This window comes from Alosa pseudoharengus, unplaced genomic scaffold, assembly GCF_046254945.1.
Source record: "Alosa pseudoharengus isolate Yale_2024_CS ecotype anadromous, Long Island Sound unplaced genomic scaffold, YU_APseudo_1.1 YU_APseudo_1.1_scf_20, whole genome shotgun sequence".
Lineage (NCBI taxonomy): Eukaryota > Metazoa > Chordata > Actinopteri > Clupeiformes > Clupeidae > Alosa > Alosa pseudoharengus.
Genome location: NW_027468664.1, coordinates 35,711,817 through 35,729,700, shown reverse-complemented (window position 1 = coordinate 35,729,700; position 17,884 = coordinate 35,711,817). Strand labels below are relative to the sequence as shown.

Here is a 17,884-nt window from a genome sequence, read left to right as displayed (position 1 = left end):
AATCAGCTAATATGTCCATGTATCAAGTTTGGACTTCATACAACGAAGCGTTGCTGAGATATGAGCCCACTTCCTGTATTACAGCGCCCCCTATAGAGGCCAAATGATGCCAATTTCCTACTGTGTCCTCACAATCAGATACCAAGTCCCTGTACCAAGTTTGGACTTCATACATCAAAGCGTTGCTGAGATACAAGCTCACTTCCTGTATTGCAGCGCCCCCTGTAGAGGCCAAATGACGCCAATTTCCTAGTGCATCCCCACAATCAGGTACCAAGTCTCTATACCAAGTTTGGACTTCGTACATCAAAGCATTGCTGAGATACAAGCTCACTTCCTGTATTGCAGCGCCCCCTATAGAGGCCAAATGATGCCAATTTCCTAGTGCGTCCTCACAATCAGATACCAAGTCCCTGTACCAAGTTTGGACTTCATACATTAAAGCGTAGCCGAGATGTTAGCCCACTTCCTGTTAGGCGGCATCGTCGCCATGTGTGATTTGCTGTCACGGGCAAATAAACTTAAAATTAAAAAATCTGACAAGTATCGTTTGTGCGGCTCGGTCTGAAGATCATCTCCGCCAAGTTCTGAGAAAATCGGAAGAAATTTGTAACCGCTGAAACTTTTCGTAGAGTTTGGACTAAATCCAACATGGCGGAGGTCCAATATGGCGGAAAGTGACGGGATAGGGGTCGATGAACTTGGGATGTTCCAAGGATTAAGACGCTACCTCAATTGTGAAAATCAGACAAAAGAGTCAAGGATCACGCGCATGAACGCATGTCCAGCATTGAACTGGTGGTGGCGCTAGAGTGTTCAATGTATATGCATAAAAATTGCTGTGAGTGATTGGGACAGTGTCCTGACTAATGGTATCGAGTTTTGTTATGTTAACTCAAAGCGTCACGGAGATGTTAGTCCACTTCCTGTTTGGCGGCTTCATCACCATATTTGATTGGCTGTTACAGGCAAACAAAAATGAAATTGAAAAATCTGACAAGTATCTTTTGTGCGGCTCGGGCAGAAGATCATCTCCGTCAAGTTCCAGGAAAATCGGATGAAATTTGTGAACGCTGAAACTTTTCGTAGAGTTTGGACTAAATCCAATATGGCGGAGGTCCAATATGGCAGAAAGTGACGGGATAGGGGTCGATGAACTCGGGATGGTCCAAGGATTCAGACGCTACCTCAATTGTGAAAATCAGACAAAAGAGTCAAGGATCACGCGCATGAACGCATGTCCAGCCTTAAACTGGTGGTGGCGCTAGTGTGTTCAATGTATATGCATGAAAATTGGTGTGAGTGATTGGGACAGTGTCCTTACTAATGGTCTCGAGTTTTGTTATGTTAACTCAAAGCGGCACCTAGATGTTTGTCCACTTCCTGTTTGGCGGCTTTGTCACCATATTTGATTGGCTGTCACGGGCAAACAAACTTGAAATTGAAAAATCTGGCAAGTATCTTTTGTGCGGCTCGGTCTGATGATCATCTCAGCCAAGTGTCATGAAAATCGGAAGAAATTTACGAACGCTGAAACTTTTCGTAGAGTTTGGACTAAATCCAATATGGCGGAGGTCCAGTATGGCGGAAAGTGACGTAGTAGGGGTCATTCAACTCAGTTCAGTCCAGGGATTCCAACGGTGCTTGATTTGTGAAAATCGAACACACCGTATAATTGTTACATGCGTGAATGTGAGTCCAGATTCGACCCATTGGTGGCGCTAGAGTGTTCGGCATAGAGTTCTGTAAATTGGTGAGAGTGATCATGGGACGGTCCTGAATCAGGGCGCTAAATTTCATAATAATAATGACTTGCAAATACCTTTCAACCCAGCTTTTCAACTTTTGGCCAAACTTTGACCTGTTGGTGGCGCTAGACTGCTGGGTTTAGAGGTCCGTAAATGAGTGTGAGTGGTCAGTGGAGTGTCCCGAAACTTTCTGCCAAAAAATCTGCACTTTTTAGCCAGGCGTTCTATGGGCTGCCATAGACTCCAATGGCAGAAGTGTAATAATAGGAAAAGCTAGTAACTCAATGGGTGCCTTCGCAGCTTCGCTGCTTGGCCCCCAATAAGAACAAATAGAAACACAATGGGTGCCTTCGCAGCTTCGCTGCTTGGCCCCCAATAATAAGAACAAATAGAAACACAATGGGTGCCTTCGCAGCTTCGCTGCTTGGCCCCCAATAATAATAATAATAATAATAATAATAAATATAGCCGCAAGCGGCAATGGCGGGCCCGAGCACCTGCAGGCCACAACCCATGACATTTCAGAATTCAACAAAGCACCGACGTGGTGCATTTGTAAAATGTACATATTTGATGTTTGTGTTATTTGTTTTTGCATGTTATTTTCTGGCATATTTACTTGCTTGGCCAGGTGGGGCAATATGCAAGGCAGGCCCATTGTGTGTCATCATAATCATAATAAATATTAACCTGAGAAATTTCAGATTATCCATTTTAAGCAAAGAACATTTTTGATACACTTTTTGGCCAGATGGTGGCGCTATATTAGGCATGTGAATTACACATGTGAATATCATCACAATAATGATATCCAATATTTTGTAAAGTTTCAGATCGATCAACCAATAAAGGCATTACCAATTTCTGGCACATTTTCCTGCTTGGCCAGGTGGTGGCGCTATGCCAGGCAGGCCCATAGGGTGTCTGGATATCATCATAATTATAATATCTATTAACCTGAGAAGTTTCAGACCATTCATTCAAAGCTTAGAGCATTTCTGGCATATTTCCTGTTTGGCCAGATGGTGGCGCTATGCTAGGCATGTGAATTATATGTGTGAATATCATCACAATAATGATATCCAATATTTTATAAAGTTTCAGATCAATCACTTAAGGCATTGTCCATTTCTGGCACATTTCCTACTTGGTCAGGTGGTGGCGCTATGTCAGGCAGGCCCATTGGGTGTCTGGATATCATCATAATCATAATATCTATTAACCTGAGAAGTTTCAGACCATTCATTCAATGCACTGTGATTATATGACACATTTCCAGTTTATATGGTGAGATATTAAAATCATGACATATTACAACATATCAAAAATCCCTTCGCAATTTAACATCAGCAACATCTTGGCATAATGTTAGCCAAATTTCACATTAATCCGACAAACCGTCTAGGAGGAGTATGTTAAAATTGATCATGTAACATCAATGTAATTGCCATTCTTTCTGTTGCCAGGTGGTGGCGCTATGCCAAATATACATTATGGGCATGTGAATATCATCACTACCATGGTATTCAAAGACCTGTGAAATTTAAAACATTTCAAGCCATGCATGGTGAATTAAGACACATTTATTGTTAACGTGGAAGGGTATTAAAATTAACAATTTCGCCATTTCGTCAAATTACAACATATCAAAAAAAGCTTCACAATTTAGAATCAGAAGCATATTGGCATCATGTATACCAACTTTCACATGAATCGGATCAATCGTCTAGGAGGAGTACGTTAAAATTGATCATGTCCACAATGCACAAAATCCCAATTACCTCACTTCCTGTGGGCGTGGCTAATGGCATGTTAATACAAAAGTTGATTGTTTTTGGGAGTTACACACACCCACCAAATTTGGTGTGTGTATCTAAAACTATATGCCAACCACAAGTCACAGTGACATAAGGGGGCGCTATGGAGTTCCTGGGCCAAGCCCAGTGCCAAGGCTTTTCCCCTGTGTATTCATGGTACCTCTTGACGTGTGTGCCAAATTTCATGCGTTTTCACCGATGGGAAGAACGTCTTCTGGCATCACAATTCATCACATTTTAGTCCGCACAAAATCCCAAATACCTCACTTCCTGTTGGGCGTGGCTAATGCATTGTACATACGAAAGTTGTTCATCTTGGGGAGATACACACACCTACCGAATTTGATGCGTCTAGCTGAAAGTATGTGCCAACCACTGCCTCAATCACCTAAGGGGGCGCTACTGAGTCCCTGGGCCACGCCCAGGGCCAAGCTTTTGTACCTAACTGCTTTGCGTGACACCTGATATGTGTGCCAAATTTCAAGAGTTTTCGACCATGTTAACCACCTCAAAAAAGGAAAACGCTCTGAGACAAAGTTAATATAATAATAATAATAATCCTTACAAAAACAATAGGGCCTTGCGCCCTTCGGTGCTCGGGCCCTAATAATAATAATCCTTACAAAAACAATAGGGCCTTGCGCCCTTCGGTGCTCGGGCCCTAATAATCCTTACAAAAACAATAGGGCCTTGCGCCCTTTCGGTGCTCGGGCCCTAATAATAATAATCCTTACAAAAACAATAGGGCCTTGCGCCCTTCGGTGCTCGGGCCCTAATAATAATCCTTACAAAAACAATAGGGCCGCCCTTCGGTGCTCGGGCCCTAATCATACATAATTAAACATTACCTTGATTTAGGCTACTTGGCTTGACTACACGGTGGTAAAGAAAATCGAAATCGAAATTTGCTGTCTACATTATTGTCACTCCTGGACCTCAGTGCTGCCTTTGACACCATAGACCACAACATACTACTCCACAGGCTTGAACATTCGATAGGCATTAAAGACTCAGCACTCGCTTGGTTTAGATCATACCTTTCCAACCGCAGACAATTTGTACAGGTTCACAATGAACCATCTACCCAGACTATGGTAAAATATGGGGTGCCTCAAGGCTCAGTACTAGGGCCCCTGTTATTTTCTCTCTATATGCTTCCTCTAGGCTCAGAAATTAGGAAACATGGCATTAAATTTCATTCTTATGCAGACGATACACAACTATACCTTTCCATAAAACCTGACGAATTGACTCCGTTAGCCAAACTTGACACATGTATACGAGACATAAAGACATGGATGACAAACAATTTCCTGCTTTTGAACTCCGATAAAACAGAAGTCATGGTTTTAGGTCCTAAAAAGATGAGGGATATCCTATCCTCATCACAGGCTACATTTACTGATCTCCGACTATCCTCATCCACATGTGTTAAAAATCTAGGAGTTACAATTGACCAAGACCTATCACTAAGTAATCACATAAAACAGATTACCAAAGTTTCATTCTATCATTTAAGGAACATTTCAAAGATAAGGAAGTCTTTATCCCTACCAGACTCTGAGAAATTAATCCATGCTTTTGTCACCTCAAGGATTGATTATTGCAATGCTCTATACGCTGGCTGCAATAACACCTGTCTAAAGAGCTTACAGCTTATACAAAATGCAGCTGCTCGCACACTCACTAGAACTAAAAAATATGAACATATTTCCCCTATCCTGGCATCTCTACACTGGCTGCCTGTTAGAAGTCGCATTGACTTCAAAATATTACTTCTAACATACAAAGCCATTAATGGCCAGGCACCAGAATATATTAAAGATCTCCTAGTCCCATATAACCCACCCAGACCGCTACGATCACAGAATACTGGCCTTCTTGTAATTCCAAGAATCTCAAAAACTACAGTAGGAGGCAGAGCTTTCAGCTATCGCGCACCCCTCCTCTGGAATAATCTTCCTACCTCAATTCGACTAGCAGACACCCTCCCTATTTTTAAGTCTAGACTTAAAACATACCTCTTTACTGCCTCCCATAGTTAGGTATGGTGCGTGGAAATTCACCCACCTCAGGGTTTTTGGAATGGACCACCCTGCTGAGTCCTCGTGTGACTGGCACCCCAGTCGCGCGTGCGATGGTGGTCACTGACCATACCTGCGCTGGTGTCGACTACCCCTCACCATGCCTTAGTTATGCTGCTATAGCATAGTGCTGTCATGGACTTTTCATGTGTCACGCCGTACAACCCCCCCCCCTCTCCTCTCCCCCCTTCTCTCTCTCTCTCTCTCTCTCAACTCTCCCTCTCTTGCCTATTCCCACCATGGTATACTGTAACAATATATAGTACTACTGATTACTTATTGACATTAACCATTTTGATTTTCAGTAATACTAACCCACTCTACATCTCTCTTTCTTCCCCCTTACTGTACCTCACTTGTGAGGTATATCATCACCAGTCATCAACCATCCGTGTGTTGGCCCTCCTCTCACCCATCTCACCTGAAGTCCCATCCTCGACTGCCCTATTACTGCCCCCTATCTGGACTCCTGGCCCGTACAGCCTAGCGACCCACCACCAGCCTATGACAACTCTGCCCGGATTACTGGCCCATCCGCCAACCCACCACATGCCCCATCGAAAACTCCCTTCCCCTGGACAATCCCAACGCTGGACTATTGAACTTTCTGTCACTAAATCAGGAATAACGAATTATCATAACGGATACGTAATCATCCCACCTCTTGTAACTTTCAGCTCAAGTGCTTAACACCATGTCTTATTCTCTACACCCGACTATCATATGCATTTGTCATGTATACAGACCTTACTGTCATGTACTGACCCTAGGCAGATGGGTCAGGCCCTTGAGTCGTGGATCTGCTCGAGGTTTCTTCCTATATATATCTCCAATTCTAGGGAGTTTTTCCTCGCCCCTGTTACCCATGGGCCTCTCTCTTGCTTTTCTTTTCTTCCTTTCTTTCCTTCTTTCTCTGATTGCCTACATTCTGTAAAGCGCCATGATACATGTGTTATGTTTTGGCGCTCTATAAGCACAATAAATTGAATTGAAATTGAAATCAAAACAGTGGTGTGATAATGAGCCAGTAGAGAAATAACTGTTCTGAATTAATCTGTAGCCTTGGGTAGGCTTCTGCAGAAAACAATGTTGTTGCCGATTTAATACTATCTGGCAACGTTTTTAACACACTACGCAATAGAGGCTTAGACAACTATGACCCACGTTTTGGTTTCGTAAATTAATTTGCCCTACTTCTTGACTGCAATGTAGTCGATTGACTGCTTGACATGTCATTTTTATTTTTCTGTACAATAAACAAATACATCTGCTTTATGGCACAGAATTACATTCATATTTGGCTGACTTCTGCAGACGCGCAAAAAAACACTGCCAGGCCATCCTTAAAAATATTTTCGTTTGCCGTAACCCGACCGACCATGTCAATTTAGAACCGACCCAAATATGTATTTTTTTCCCCTTTTAGTCCGACCGACTTGCCGGTTGTAAACTTGCGTTAAGACCGACCGGTTTTTTTTTTACTCTAAACAACCAATACAAATAAAATACTATTTATTTTAGTAGGCCTAAGTATTGTGAATATAAATTGCCTACATACAAACGTAGGCTCTCTTAAATAAAACCCTGTGGCGTCATCTCTACACCATTGGTTTACGCATGTCACACTATGGCCTATACGCTTCGTTTCATTCACACAAACATCTCGACTCAACGCTTATTACTTGGCACGAAGCTCTGGAAGAACTGTGCCCAGATCTTTTCCCATTCTTTCTCCCCTCTAGTCTAACGGTGACCGTGTTGAAGAATTGACATTGGTTGCGGTCTATTATGGTCTATTAATATGGGCTTAACCCAGATTCGAACTCTTGGACAGGGGACTGATAACTGCTGCGTAACGGCGGCTGTCATCAGCCGGCCTTAATGCACTGCGCCACAGAATTGACGGCGTGGGTGAATAGGGATAAATAACAATATTTCACCAGCACATTTAAATGACTTGACTAAAACCGTGCATAACTGGAGGTACACCTGTTATCTGAGCAGTCTGTATGTCCTCATTTTGCGAATGCGAGGACGATATGAGTCTGTTGCATAGATGTCCAAGTCACGCATAATGTTTGAAAACCACTGGCTCGTAATCACAATAATTTAACACACGACAGTTGGATACTTCATCATGTTCCCATGCCTACATTTTGGTGAGTAGCATAGAGATTGTTAAAACAATAAAGTATGGCTCTCTGTTTGGGTCATCGAAAACTTATATTTTTAATAGGGTAGACTACCGTCGGAGATGCTGACTTGCAAAGGCCTTGCAAACACGTTATCTCCACTATCATCAGTCAATGCCTCCTTGATCAAAGTGGGGAATGAAAGAAAAAGTTTGAGAACCACTGGCTTAACAAGTTACCTGCAGTCCAGAACACACAGAATATTGCAACAGAAAGTTGCCTTTATAATCAACTACTATTTGTTCCAACAGCATTCAAACAAAGCCTTTATAAAAGTGAAAAAATATTCCATAAGAAGTAAAATAAAATACTGTTACTGTAGTAACTGTATCCCAAGCTTCAGCTCCCCACGTCTGTGACAGGCAGACGTGACACCGCTAGGCCTATCACTGTGGGGTGCGGTAGCCTAGCCTACTCTCTGGGATTTAAGTCAAGCAATATAACCATACAAATTTTTAAAAATGAGTAATTTCGGCTTTGTCTGAACTGGCCATTGTAGGCTACGTAAAAAATAAACAAGTAGGCCTATCCCTATCCAATGATATTGGCAAATGTTTGTTTTCCAAAGTAAGAATTTCAATTCACCATGCACCTTCGACAATGAATAACTCATTACACTTATGTTACTGTTGAACGGAGGCCTAACTGGTATCATTACAAACATTATTCTGTGTCCTAAAAACTGGCATTTTATGGCAATGTGTCATGTAAAGTCGTTGCAAAATCTAGAGAAATGTGTGAGGTGGTCAGCGGGGGACAATTGAGACACATTGGATTGTGTTATTACTTGAACATTTCACACTATCCACAGCTGTGGTATCGGGGGCAGGAGGATTACTGTTGCCACTGCTACTTTGCCATCTAAGGCACGAGCGCATCTGTGAGGCCAAGCCTCACCAAGTAGCCCGTTTGTTTACAACTAACATTACATTTAATTAAACTGCTTATAGGCTATGCCGAAATAGTTTTCAACATTTTGAATATTAGTGTCGGGTGAATTAGGAAATGTTCTCAAAGTAGCCCTATGGCTTGGGATCCCCCCCTGTCAAGCAATATATCCATACAAAGACGCGCACTCATTGTTTCAAAAGGAGTAATTTCGGCTTTGTCAGAACTGAGCTGTGGACGACACGGCACGGCATGCCCAATTGAAAATAAATTAACGCAATGCAACAACACAGACCCCGCTTCTCTCGCGTCAGTCACTGACATGAACGAAACACAGAACCCGCTTCTCTCACGGCAGTCACTGACAGTAGCCTAGAATAAATGCATGGGGAAAAAAACTTCCCCATGACAAAGACATCGTAAAACACTGAAAGTTAATATTTTGTCACTATAACATACATCTGTCCTTTGTCAAATGTATTATGTTCCAAGTAACCTAGTGCGTAATGGCGCATAGCAGCGCGGGCGGAAGACGGCAACAATTGGCAGGGGAGGGTCATGTCTTTTTTAACAATTCTGTCCAATTCTGAACAATTTCTAGCAGGCAAGGGAGGGTCATGCAACTTTTGACTGAAGCACTCAAAATACCTCCGGTGGCCCCTTCAATAAATAATGAACAGTCCCTAGATTGCTGCTGGGCTATATGTCTTGGTTCATGTCTGTTAACAACTGGTCAAACGCGTAGCCTATCTCGCGGTTGCATCCATTACAAACAAACATGCAATGTGAAGGTCTGGGATTGGGAAGAGCACTAAATGCTCTACTGAATAAGCACAAAGTCAAACCTTTAAATGAAAAACACTCTTTAATAATCAAAAAAATAAACCGCTAATGAAGTAAACCATCAAAAATCGTTTATCACCTGTAACTCTGTGATAACAGGACGTAACAGGAAGGCATTTGGCTGAGCAACGGAGGTTAATATGCTCTATATTTTGTCCAAATGATGTCTGTCTATCATCGTTGCACTCGGAGAAAACCAGAATGTTTAATTTGTCCTGCGTTTCTTCTACGGCTGCAAACGGGATTCACTCGCAGTTAACCAAATATTTCTTTATTAGGACAGGGCAGGCATATTTCTGGCTATTAAATTATTTCTAAACCAGTCTGCTAAAGTCTGTAGTGAAGTCTGTGTAGGGTTTTCCAGGCTCCATTTCTTTTTACGAGACACCCTGCTCACTTGAGCCATCTACCGGTTGTTTGGGTTGTTGCAGCGTCTCACTGGAAAAATACAAATTAAAGTCGCGTGATACCGCGTGATCCCACGCGCGGACCGCGAGTGAAGCTGGCCAAGTCGAAGCACTGCCCACTGTAACCCCTCACTGCTCCCCGAGCGCCGCTGTTGTTGCAGGCAGCTCACTGCGCCGGGATTAGTGTGTGCTTCACCTCACTGTGTGTTCACTGTGTGCTGAGTGTGTTTCACTAATTCACGGATTGAGATAAATGCAAATTTCCCTCACGGGATCAAAAGAGTATATATGCTTATACTTAAAGAGTAGTAGGCTAACACATTAATTGCGTGCTGCCAAAGATTTTTTATTTTACATCATCACTTATCATCTGTTATCATCTGACATCTGTTATCAACAATCCTCTTTGGCTGCTACTATTTTGACCCTTTGATGCATCGTTTCTTGTCCTCAAACTGCCAGACACTTCCTAGCAAAGATTCTAAGAACTTTGCTTCCTAGTAGGCTTCTGTTATATATACTTATACATATATTTTAATATTCCATTTGCCCTTCAGCATGTACATTTTTGCCCCTTTTTGTGCATTGTAGATCAGCTATACCACCAAAGAAGAACATGGACATACAAAGCTTTGCCATTGTAAACTGGCAACTACAACTAGCTCAACATGACCAGGCTTTCAAATGTGGTTTCTACTGTGAAAAATTGTATTAACTGGTGATGTTACCCAGTATATTGTTTCAGCTAAACTAGCTTCTGTAATCTTTCAACCAAGGTTAGGAGTCATGTTGATTAGGGGTGTGCAGCATGGATAGTCGCATATAGCACAACATAATAGAAGTCGCGCTATCATGATAGTTACCATGTCACTGACTTACCTTAAGCTAGAATCTTGCCGTCATAAAAAAACAATAAACAATGGATCTGAGACAGTTTCCTGTTTCTATATTCGGTGTATGTAATGTATTTGTGAGCCTGTAGCCTGCACAATGCAAAGAAATAAAAGATAAACTATGGTGCATTTCTATAGTCATAGAAATGAACATGGCGAAACACTTATCTCTTCCATGATCCCAGAAAGATTTTCTTTGAATTGTTTGTTATTTCATCTAATGACAATATGCCATAGAAAACAGTAGTATAATATAATAATAATAATAATAATAATAATACATTTGATTTAAAAACGCCTTTCAGGACACCCAAGGTCGCTTCACAGATAAAACAAATAGAAGGAAAAAATATATATATCAAAAAAGGAGAAAAATTATATATATATAGCTCTCCAAGAGGTCGGTGATATAATTGGGAGCAAGGGTTATGCAGGGCCTTATATGTCAACAGTAAGATCTTAAACTGGACTCTCTGGATAACTGGTAACCAGTGTAGCTGCAACAGTACAGGTGTTATGTGGCTTGTGGACTTTGTGCCTGTTACTATCCTGGCTGCAGAGTTCTGGATTATTTGGAGGTGGTGGAGTGATTTCTGTGGAATGCCAGAGAAAATGGAATTGCAGTAATCAATGCGGGATGTAACATAGGCGTTTACAGGTACTTCTGCACTCTGCTGATTGAGAGAGGGGCGCAGTCTTGCGATGTTGCGCAGATGGAAAAAGGCGCTGCGAGACACACTGTTAATATGGGCAGTGAATGAAATTGTGCTGTCTAGTATAACACCAAGACTCTTCACCTTGGTGGAGCAGGCAATGTTGGAGCCATCTATAGATAGGGAGAGTCTGTTTTCCATCTTTGCCAGCGTTGTTTTTGAGCCAACAACAAGTAATTCAGTCTTGTTACTGTTCAGTTTCAGGTAGTTGTTAGTCATCCATAGATTTATATCATGCAGACAGGCAGTCATCTCAGCAGGAGGAAGGGAGGCAGTCGGTTTGGTGGACATATAAAGCTGGGTGTCATCAGCATAACAGTGAAACTGAACACCATGTTGCCTCAGGATATTTCCCTGTGGGAGGAGGTAGATGATGAAGAGCAGGGGCCCCAGAACAGACCCCTGTGGCACTCCCTTTGTGTCAGCAGCACTCTCCGACTTGTGGTCCAAAATCTGGACAAGGTGTGTCTTGCCAGAGAGATAGGAGGTGAACCATTGATGAACACTGCCCTGCACTCCAATGTTGGTAAGACGCTCCAGAAGCAGCTGATGGGATATGGTGTCAAAGCTGCACTCAGGTCAAGGAGGATTAGGATGGAAATGAGTCCAGCATCACCTTCACCAAGGCAGTCTCTGTGCTGTGCTTTGGTCAAAATCCAGACTGAAATGGCTCAAACAGATCACTGTCTTTCAAATTATCCTGCAGTTGAGATGCCACCACTCTCTCCATAATTTTTGAAATGAATGGTAAATTGGAGATGGGTCGGTAGTTGTTGAGGTCATCATGGTTCAGCCCAGGTTTTTTCAGGGTTGGTTTGACAATAGCAGTCTTCAATGAAGGAGGGATTTGACCAGTGATGAGCGAGGTGTTAATTATTGATGTTATCATTGAGATGATGGGTGGTAGGCACATCTTGACCAGGCTAGTCGGAACAGAGTCCAACTAACAGGTGGAGGAGTTGCACTTGGTGATGAGACCAGAGATGTAACTTTCAGCAGGGAGACTGAATTCACTGAGTGCATTTATTGTAGGTGAGCCCAACTCAATCAAGGAGCATGGTTGTTTCAGCTTAGTAATTGAACACTCCAATTGCTGATGGATTGCCTCAATTTTTGTTTGAAAAAAGAAGGCTGAGCAGCATTCAACAGATGCATTCTGATAGATGGTACTATCAGGTGGCTTGAGGAGGCCATTTACAGTGGAAAAGAGAGCCCTGGTGTTTCCTTCTCCCTCATTGATGATCCTTGCATAGTATGAGCTCTTTGCAACAGAGAGTGTTTTTTTGTACTGAAGAATGTGCTCCGAGTACATCCCTTGGTGGACAGCAAGACCAGTCTTTTTTGATAGTCGCTCCAGGCGCCGACCCATTGACTTCATTTGGTGTAGTTCAGGAGTGAACCAAGGTGCGGAGTGCACAAACGAAACGGTCTGTGTCTTTAACCCATTCACGCTGGATGCTGCACGACGCAACATTCTATCTCCCGCCTATTGCTGCATAGCGCAGCATTGAATCTCCCGCTGGATGCTGCGTAGCGCAGCATGCCTTTTATTTCATGTTTCTAGGTGTACAGAGGCTTAGATATTAAGGTTTTGGTAGACGTTGACAATTCTTAGTATTTTTTTCAGAAAACCCTCAGGAAATAAGGTTATTTAGTCTAGAATGCTATAAGATTCTATAGGCGTTTTTAGCAGGCATATTAGGAGTAAATGGGTTAAGGGGGCAAGACTGTTGAGTGCTGCAGACATGCAGTTGTTGTAATTGCCAACCAGATCCACTACTGAAGCATTGGGAGAAGGGCAAGGATAGGAGGTAACTAGTGAAGTAAGTTCCTCTGGCACTACCTTTTTTATGTTGCGATATGACATGACACGCTTAACTTTGGATTTCCTGATGGACAGATAGGTGTCAAATAGTACAACTTTGTGGTCTGATATGGGTAATTTAGCAGTACTGAAATTGGTAGGTGTTATACCAGAACAACAGACCAGATCTAAAATATGGCCTTTGTTGCGAGTTGGAAAGTCAATGTATTGAGTGATGTCAAAGCAATCAAGCATGTCTATAAAGTCTTTTGTGCATGTTTTAGTAGAATTATCCAGGTGTAAATTAAAATCACCCACCAAAATAATGTTAGGAGACATTGCATTAAGTTCAGTGAGGGCAGTTGAAAGTTCAGAAAAAAACACACTTGATGGTTTAGGAGGTCTGTACAATACCGCAACAATGCTAGGTGTAGATCATTGGAGTTTGACAGCCAGCAGTTCAAAAGAGGATTGATCAGGCAAAGTGAGCGGTGTCAAGTTGACGTTCTCACGATAGAGCAGGGCAAGACCGCCCCCTCTCCCGGAAGAGCGTGGCTTGCAGATGTAAACATATCCAGACGGAACAGCCTGATTCAGATGGAAGAAGTCATTGCTTTGCTGGCAAGTCTCAGTGAGACACAAAAAGTCAATTGTATGATCTGTAATGAAGTCGCTGATCAAAGGAGCTTTGTTGGAGATAGATCTGATGTTGTAAAGTCCAACTTTTACTCGGTTGAAGTGGGTGTGTACACTTGACCTGGGCAGAGAGGCAAGTACACGGTGATCAACTCGTCGATCATGCTTCACTTTGCAGCGGTTAACAGACCAGAGAGAGGGAATCGCCTTGTTGTCCTTTTTGATGTATATTTTGTCACAGCGGGATCCTTGGTGGATATACTTCGGACGCCGGAGGATGTCACATTGGTATAGGAGTTCTGCAGGAGGCTCAAAGTTTCCCCAAAGGCAGTAAAGTTCACTCCGTAAGTATTGCCTCATCTGTAATCCAGTAAATGTTGCAGCTGGCAGTGGTCTATTTCGGCCAAACTTTCGCTGGAGTCCACCGAAGTCAAAAGCGCAGGTCAGTCAGTGGGATAACTCCAGGCGAAACGCATTAAACATGTAAAAAATAAAACTGTCGCACTTACTTATAGGGAAAAGTACCTATATATAACTATTAAACTTAGCTAAACTACTATAGATAAAATGTAACACAATGTTCAATGCATTCGTGATAAATATTAAAAATACTGAATAAAAACAAGCCAGACGGAGCGGCGTTAGACTCGCCAGTGTCCCTGTTACTAGGCTTAAGTATACTACAATAAGTATAAGCAGGGTGCGATTTGTAGGGGGGGATGGTGGGGATTTCCCCCCCTCTGGTTTTCCTATCCCTACCTCTGCTAAATTATTTCTATCCCCGGTGGGAACAACATTTATCCCCCTCTGCCCCTCATATTGATTAATGCTACTTCATATAAGTAAAGCGCTGCAACGTGAGAACAGTCTAGTAGGCTAGCCTACATAATAATCTGACATCAGAAACGCACCGTCACCGTCAGCACTCATGCTGCTGACAGAGTGGCTGCGTGATAACTTAATTTGATAATGATTGTAAGTGCCATGATAATGCACCTTACTTAATCAGTTTTATTCAAATGATGTTAACTCAAAGAACAATGATAAATACTACAAATATTGTATGTATATATTTGATCTCATACTGATGGCCAAACTATATTTCTTTCTGATATCCACTCCAAGTACTTGGCTGTAAGTAACATGGCTCTGAATTAAGAAATTAACCCTTAGAACCCTAGACTGTTTTAAGGGCTTTTTCACTACCTTTCACCACATTTATCCTGGTCAATGTAAGTGCCATACACAAATGCTATATATTGTTTTTTAACAGAGTCTAGGCTACCCAGATCTGCCACTATTTAATGTATTAATACTTGCATTGATTTCATTTAGATTTTTAAATAATAAAAATACAAATAGTGTATTATAAAAATTCTTATATTTTGACATGTATCTCACCACTGCAAGCTGGCACATGTGTGCATAGGGCAGACTGTTCTGAATCTGGCAATATCATTGCCATGGTGGAGGGATTTTCTGGGGCTGAGCAAATGTGAAAAATATGTGGTGTGTGCCTTATGGAAATAATTTTTTTTATTTAGCCCTATGGCTACTCTATTTTTGGCCATTCTCACTACCTTTAGTTATAAGCAGTTATCCTGGTCATTGTAAGTGCCATTGACAGAGTAATGAAAAAGGCCCTTTCTGCGCTTCATATCTGTGACACGAACTGATCTGACCTGACTGAACCCGAGTTTGCATGCTCTGTGAGTACACTCATGATGATTCTAAAACAACTTTTTACTGCATTGTCATGAACAAAGTGAAGGCAAAAAGGTGTTTCTTTGTCGAATAAATTGGGATGCAATGTGAGTCTCGAATTGGATGCCATGCAGGAATTTGGTAGGATCTCAAAACCGGATTATGAACATGCTTTGCCATAGAGAAACACATGATAGCGTTGGATTATGAACATGCTTTGCCACCACAAAAACGTGGGGTAAGTCGAGCTATATGAAGTTATTATTTTGATGTCATTTCGTCTGTTTTATAACCCAGACGGATGCACTTGGTATCAAATGATAGCTCTGTGTCTCCTCTTTCTTCTGATATGCTTGCCATATCTATGCAATCACGGGTTCGCGAGTATTTCAAACGAGAGTAATGGGTGCGCAGATGAACTGTAAATATGAATAAATTTTATTTAATTACATGATATTTATTTTTATTTTCATACTTGATCGCACAGACAAGTGTTTAGTCTCGTTGGAAAGCCCCACTTCTGTTCTGTCACGCAATTAAGGTTTCATCTCGCTGCGATGAACAGTTCCGGAGCAATGTAACAAAGAATTCAGGCAAAGCAGCCTGCCTCTGCCAAACCAGCTATGGCAAGAACCACATGCAGTCAGCAATTTATGTATTTATAAAGTAGCCTAGGCTAGGCCCTATTAGCCTACCTGGAGCCATCTGGAGATATGTGCCTAATATGCTTGCATTTCACCCGAATTTTATCGAAATATTCTTGTAACAGCGTTCCCGCGGGCATCCGATTATTTTTGATCAGCCCCACACATCAATGTCAGAGCCTAGGCTACCTAACAAGGCACTTGGCTATGATTCGTGACACATTCTAACATCTTATTAGCATTAATGTTCCAACTCATCAACTCACCTGTTACTGAGGTTAAGTAGTAGGCTAGCCTAGTCTACTGTCAAGTGTTTTTAACAGATGACTTGAATTGTCCCGCTGCTGCTGCTACTGCACTAGGCCTACTCACGATGTGATCAGAACCGTAGGCTACACTTCCTGACTGGGCCAATGGTCGTAGATAGCTGTGCAGTAATTGGTTCAGTCCCTGCTTTGCAAAGTGTTGTCGAAAACGGCAGCAATTTTTTTTTTTTTTACTTTTCACTGAACGGAGCTGGGGGGGCCAGCAGGGTGGCCAAGCTTTGACCAGTGGTGGCCGTGGCCCCCCCTGGCCACCACGTAGCTCCGCCCCTGTACTGAACGCAAATCAGCAGGAGAGAGAATGCACGTAGCCTACGCAGCGTGTAGCGCAATGTGTAGGCTATTTGGATACCAACTAACACTGTTAGCCAATTCACTAACTTAAGACTTCAGTGCCATCATATATGTTATATGTCATATAACGTTTTTTTACACAACAAATACAGAAAGGATGGAGGCAGCAAAAGTAGAGGAGTCATTTTCAATGTTCAATATCACCTTTTTTTTTGGGGGGGGGGGGGGGGGGGGGTTACAAAATCATCCCCCCCTCTGGTTTTTACACAAATCGCACCCTGAGTATAAGTATATACTCTTTTGATCCTGTGAGGGCAATTTGCTTTCTGCATTTATCCCAATCCGTGAATCCGACACACTAATCCCGACGCAGTGAGCTGCCTGCTACAGCGGTGCTCGGGGAGCAGTGAGGGGTTAGGTGCCTTGCTCAAGGGCACTTCAGCCGTTCCTACTGGATGGGGTTCAAACCGGCAACCCTCTGGCAAGTCCGAAGCCACCAAAACATAATGAATTGCATCCACATATCCTTGCACTATGCATAACTATTTTCCACTAGCCTAAAACTGTGAGACTGAAAGCTAATTACTTTCAAGTTCTTCTCAATTAGGCCTACACACCACAAATGTCATGACATTAGCCAAGGCAATAACACTTAGTAGTGAACTCTGAGACTAATTTTACCTTTTCAAGCACCAATCCCACCAAAGCTGAGACCAAACCTATGCCCTTGCTATATAGTATGTATAAACTATATAGACTTGTCTTTCCTGTCATTACACTGTATTGGTACTGTGGAAGTCGAATTAAGTGCTTGTCACTTTAAGGTCGTGGTGGCCCGTTAGGCTTGCTTGAGTCTCACGGTTTTAAGCTAACTTACAGTAGTAGCTTTGTTGT

The 17,884-nt window shown here is 42.3% G+C and overlaps 1 protein-coding gene across 2 annotated transcripts in view; it reads right to left on the bottom strand.

Moving 5' to 3' along the window:
* Positions 1-17,884, bottom strand: part of dmd (dystrophin) — a 541,017-nt gene that overhangs the window by 174,577 nt on the left and 348,556 nt on the right. The gene's annotated exons all lie outside the window — the stretch shown is intronic.